Raw genomic sequence first — 6,366 nt, forward strand, 5'->3', positions numbered from 1 at the left:
ATACGTAGGGTACTAATAACAAGATAACTAGTCCAATTACATAGGTGAATGTATCAGCCCAAACATGATTGAAGTTTAACTTGGCATAGTCAGTTCAGGGGGTGATATACATGTAGGCTAGAAGATCAATCTTAGTATGATTCAAATTTAGTAGTAGGATTACTAGTTCATTAAATTCTTAATCAAAATATCCAGGTTCATAACTAAGCCTATAGAAATAGAGGTCATCAACTAATATAGAATAACATTCATTTTAATAGGTCAAACATGTATTAAGAAATTGTTTGAGCCTATGAGTGCCAACAGTAGATTTTCTCCTCAAATTCTCCTTTATTAGTGGCCTAGGCATGAGTCCTGCAGATAAGAATGTTCATAAGTATAACTAGGCAGATACATAAACACAAGGACTAACAGAGGATATTCAATCTCATTACACGGTGATGTTTTCAAAAATTACAAGATGACAGAACATTTTTTAAAAGCAGGTAGCCCAACAACAAAACTAGTGAGTTGATAGTACAATCACAAACATATATTGGATCTTTAAGTGTACATAATAAACATGGTTCAAAGTATAAAGGTTCATGATGGAATGGATCAACAAGTAGTATAATATAATTAACCCCATAATTAGTGTAATACATAAGCATCAAACATAAGTTCCCAACAAAATATCATATGGGTCTAAGATCACAGTTTGGTCAAGTTAGCATGGTGGCATGGTTAAAAGAACATCGGAAGTCTTATAACTAGTAACAAGAGTTCAACTGAATTTTTACCATTCATTATAGAAGGTGTTATCCAACTAAGTCACAAATTAACTTGCAACACTAAAGAAATCAAGGATTATCATAAGGATAAGCATTTAAGTTAACAAGCATAATAGAGAACACAATAGGTAATCCAGTAATTACCAACATGCATCATGGACGAAGGAGAAGATATCATAATCACTAAATAAATGCACATTATTGAAAGAAAAGGGAGTGTCAGTGTACACTGACCTTCTGCAGAGCAGGAAACCAAGAAAAGCCATTTGTTTAGCTGAAATAAACAACACTATCATACAACGTATGTTACTATGAGATATTGATTTGCCTTTAAATACTGACATTATACTACATGTGGCTATATGAATCTAAAGTTCCTTAAGTAGAGTGTGCAATGAAGGGAAAGCTTCTCTACGAGAGCCTATGGATGATTGGGGGAGTAGAGGTAGCAGCAGTAATAGTCTTAGATAAATATACGCTCATAAATTTTACACATAACAGGGCAGTTTCAAAATAACATAGGATATGAAGATGATGAAGAGTATCCAGGTATGGCAACCATACCTTTGCACTTTTCTGTTATTATTAAAGAACAATCTATATTGCCAAATATAGATGTATAAATCTACGTACCATCCTATTAATTGATTTAACTACTATTTTTCTTAGAGGTGGATGTTGAATGTGGCGAAATTTATACTGAAGGTACTTATGAAAAACTCCTTATTCACACAACACAGTTCGATAAAACAAATCAATAATCTCATGGCTTTCACTTTATATACTATTGCAAGTATAGATTACTGGGATATAGGAGATGCTACATATGAATGCGAAAAGTGTGGGGCTCTTTTTTGGTATGAAGAAAGAATCCGCAAGCATTACAACTCAAAAAAACCTATTTTCACAATGTGTTGTGATCGTGGAAAAATAAAGCTTCCAGATCTTAAGAAGCCTCCTAAAGTTTTGGAACATCTTTTATTTGGATCAGGTTAGAGGAATTATAACTTTTAATATCAACATGTTCAAATCAACTTATATTCACATTTATCATTTTGCAATGGTTTTAATATAGGTGCTAAAAGTAGCCATTTTCGAGAAAATATTAGGAGTTATAACTCTACCTTCTCATTTACATCAATGGGGGGTAAGGTTGATGTCTCTATCAACCAGAAAAGAGGGCCAAGAACATTCAGATTATGTGGTCAAAACTATCATCAAATTGGGAGCTTACTACCTCCCGAAGGATCTACTCCAAAATTTGCACAATTATATATATATGATACAGAGAATGAAGTTAGAAATAGAATCAATGCTATCAGGTTAGTCTTATACCTTTATTATATAATACTATGAAAATAACAATTAACTTAGAAACCTTTATTGATATCATATATTTGTTTTTCAGTCGTGGCCAAAATATTAATAAACTTCATGCTGAAATTGTTTCCGATATGAAACAAATGCTTGATGACAATAATGTTTTTGCAAAAACATTTAGGATGGTCAGAGATCGATTCCAAGAGAATGTAGACTCCAATGTTAAGCTCAGATTAATAGGAAAAAGAGGTACCGATGGTAGAAGATACAACTTACCAACAATACCAGAAGTAGCTGCTTTGGTGGTTGGTGATTTTGAAGTTTCTGGAAGTGACCGCGATATCATTATAGAAACACAATCTGGACAACTAAAAAGGATAAATGAACTAAATGCTGCATATTTAGGTCTACAATATCCTTTGCTTTTTCCTTATAGTGAAGATGGGTACAGAGAGGACATTCCTTTAAGTCAAGGTGAAGAATCATCGAGAGGAAGGCAATGTGTTAGCATGCGAGAATTTTTCGCTTATAGAATTCAGGAAAGAAAAGATGAAGTTCCCACCATTGTGTCTTCAGGAAGATTATTTCAGCAATTTTTAGTTAATGGTTATACAATGATAGAATCTTCTCGGTTGAAGTTTATAAGGACTCATCAAAAGCAATTAAGAGTTGATTCTTATAAAGTCCTAACAGATGCTATATTGCATGGTGACATCGATCCTTCATCCCAAGGTAAAAGGATAATTCTACCTTCAAGCTTTACAGGGGGTGTACGATACATGGTTTAGAACTATCAAGATGCTATGGCAATATGCAAATGGGCTGGGTACCCTGATTTTTTTATCACATTTACTTGCAATCCTAAGTGGCCAGAGATTACTAGATTTGTGGAGAGCAGGAACTTGAATCCTGAAGATCGTCCAGACATTTTAAGTAGGGTGTTCAAAATTAAATTGGACCTCTTAATCAAGGATTTGAGAGATAATCAAATTTTTGGACAAGTAAAAGCAGGTATACAATATTTAAAATTTTATTTAAATAAATATGGCAATTTTATATGATTCTTTCCTATGATTCAGATAATTATTTTTCCTAATAAACTTGCGTAATTTCCAATGCAGTGATTTATACCATTGAGTTCCAAAAACAAGGGCTGCCTCATGCTCATATCTTACTTTTTCTTCATGAGCATAACAAATTTCCATCTGCGCCAGATATTGATCGAATAATTTCGGCAGAAATACCAGATGAAGTGGGTGATCCTAATTATTACAATGCCGTAAAAAATTTAATGATGCATGGTCCATGTGGTTCTGCTAGGAAATCTTCTCCTTGCATGCAGAATGGTAGATGTACAAAGCACTTTCCTAAAAGGTTTGTTGACGCAACAACGGTTGATGAAGAAGGGTATCCTGTTTATAGAAGAAGGGATAATGGTAGAACAATTATGAAAAATGGTATTGATTTGGATAACAGATATGTGGTGCCACACAATCGCTTCTTATTATTAAAATATGGTACTCATATCAATGTGGAGTGGTGCAATCAAACAAGATCCATTAAATACTTATTTAAGTATGTTAATAAAGGTCATGATCGTGCAACTGCTGCTTTTTCTCAAAGTACTCATGACAATGGTTCATCAACCGTTGATGAAATCAACATGTGTTATGATTGTCGCTACATATCCCCATGTGAAGCTGCTTGGAGAATATTTAAATTCCCAATTCACCATAGAGAACCGTCAGTGGAAAGACTATCATTCCATCTTCCAAATGAGCAAAGTGTCATTTTCTCTGATAATGATCCAATTGATAATGTTGCCAATAAACCAACTGTAAAGGAATCGATGTTTTTAGGATGGTTTGAGGCAAACAAACTTTATTTGGATGCAAGAGATTTGACTTACGCAGAATTCCCTCTTAAATTTTGGTGGAACCAAAAATTAAAAAAATGGCAAAAGAGGATAAAATCTGCATTTTCTATTGGGAGGATTTTCTTTGTTACTCCAGGGAGCGGAGAGATATATTATCTCAGATTGTTGTTGAATGTAATCAAAGGTCCAATTTCGTATGAACAACTTAGAAGAATTAATAATCAGAGCTATCTTACTTTTAGAGATGCATGTTATGCACTTGGGTTGTTGGATGACGACAAAGAGTATGTGGATGCTATAAAGGAAGCAAGTACTTGGGGAATGCCATCTTATCTAAGATAGTTATTTGTCATGTTGTTGTTATCAAATTCAATGTCACGACCAGAAATTGTTTGGCAATCATCGTGGCAGTTATTGTCAGAAGATATTCTCCACGAAGAAAGAACATTATTGAGTAACCCAGGTATTAGAATATAAAATTTTCATATTAAAATAATTTTTTACTGCTATATGGATTAAACGAGAAATAAATGTTGATATATGATAACTTTTATAATATTCTACTTTGTTGAATATTATAGAATGATAGATGAAGACAACTCTCTATTTTTAACTTTTGATAAAGTCAATTTGATCAATTTATAATATCAATCTTTTCTCGCTACATTTTGTTCTTATATGTTCTAAACAACATCACAAATTGCAGCTTTCTCTTGTCTTATTTTAATACATGTAGTTAAAAGAACTAAAAATAGTACTCCAGATCCGTGCTTAGATATGTTATTTTATAAATTAAACCAATGATCGGTATGCTCATACAAACAAATTACATATACATGAAACTACATGGTTGAGTTTTAAGTATGAGTATATATTTTATTTTGAACTCTAACATTATTATGTCATGCAGAGGCAGAGCTAACCGATTATGAATTGAAAAAACGTTGCTTGAAAAAGCTGGACATGATTTTAAAAGGTTATGGAAAAAGCTTTAACGATTTTCCGACAATGCCAAGACCATATTACAATGAAGAAGAATTTGATGGTGCCAACAGACTAATTAATGAGGAATTGCGCTTTAATAGGCGTTCTATGACACAAGAACATCAACAATTCTTAATGAAATTAACATTCGAGCAGAAGTCTGTTTATGATAAAATCATATCTGCAGTGAATGAAGATAAAGGAGGGTTATTCTTTTTATATGGTCATGGAGGAACTGGCAAAACTTTTATTTGGAAAACATTGTCTTCTGGCATACAATCTAAAGGCGATATAGTGATAAATGTTGCTTTAAGTGATATTGCTTCTCTTTTGTTACCAGGAGGTCGAACTGCTCATTCAAGATTTGCGATCCCTCTAAATCCAACTGAAGATTCAACATGCAATATAAAACAAGGTAGTCCTTTGGCAAAGTTGATTGTGAAGGCAAAATTAATCATTTGGAATGAGGCACCAATGATGCATAAATACTGTTTTGAAGCTCTTGATCAAACTCTTAGAGATATTCTAATATTTAAAGATCCATTAAATTTAGATCGGCCATTTGGAGGCAAAACAATTGTTCTTGAGGTGACTTGAGACAAATCTTGCCTGTAATTACAAAAGGTAGCAGGCAAGAGATTGTTAAGACAACTCTAAATTCTTCATATTTGTGGCCCCACTGTCAGGTTTTAAAGCTAACAACAAATATGAGATTGCAAGGAAATATATAAGAGTTCAACTGAATTTTTACCATTCATTATAGAAGGTGTTATCCAACTAAGTCACAAATTAACTTGCAACACTAAAGAAATCAAGGATTATCATAAGGATAAGCATTTAAGTTAACAAGCATAACAGAGAACACAATAGGTAATCCAGTAATTACCAACATGCATCATGGACGAAGGAGAAGATATCATAATCACTAAATAAATGCACATTATTGAAAGAAAAAGGAGTGTCAGTGTACACTGACCTTCTGCAGAGCAGGAAACCAAGAAAAGCCATTTGTTTAGCCGTTAAGAAGCCAAACTCAAGCTTAAACAGTGTATAAACTCAAAATCGAAGATAGAAAAAAAAACCAGTGAGAAGTCTAGGGATTTTTAATTCTCTTTCGTTTTCTATGTTGTATTAGGTGGTAGGTCATGTTAGGTGAGAGCATTGAAGGCTCCTATTTTCAGTTCTTCGGATCTACCCTGATCCCATCACAAGATACTATGTGGCCCAAGAATGCCACTGAATCAAGCCAGAATTCACACTTAGAAAATTTTGCATACAACATCTTATCCCTCAAGGTTTGAAGCACGGTCATTAGGTGCTACTCATGATCCTCCCGAGACCGGAAATATACCAGGATGTCGTCATTAAACACAATGCAAATGAATCAAGATAAGGCCGGAACACACTGTGCATCAA

General features: G+C 33.6%; 1 pseudogene; it reads left to right on the plus strand.

Moving 5' to 3' along the window:
* The first annotated feature begins 1,535 nt into the window (after window positions 1-1,535).
* LOC107800115 (uncharacterized) lies at window positions 1,536-5,681 on the plus strand (annotated as a pseudogene).
* The last annotated feature ends 685 nt before the right edge of the window (window positions 5,682-6,366 follow it).

This window comes from Nicotiana tabacum, chromosome 23 (assembly GCF_000715075.1).
Source record: "Nicotiana tabacum cultivar K326 chromosome 23, ASM71507v2, whole genome shotgun sequence".
NCBI lineage: Eukaryota > Viridiplantae > Streptophyta > Magnoliopsida > Solanales > Solanaceae > Nicotiana > Nicotiana tabacum.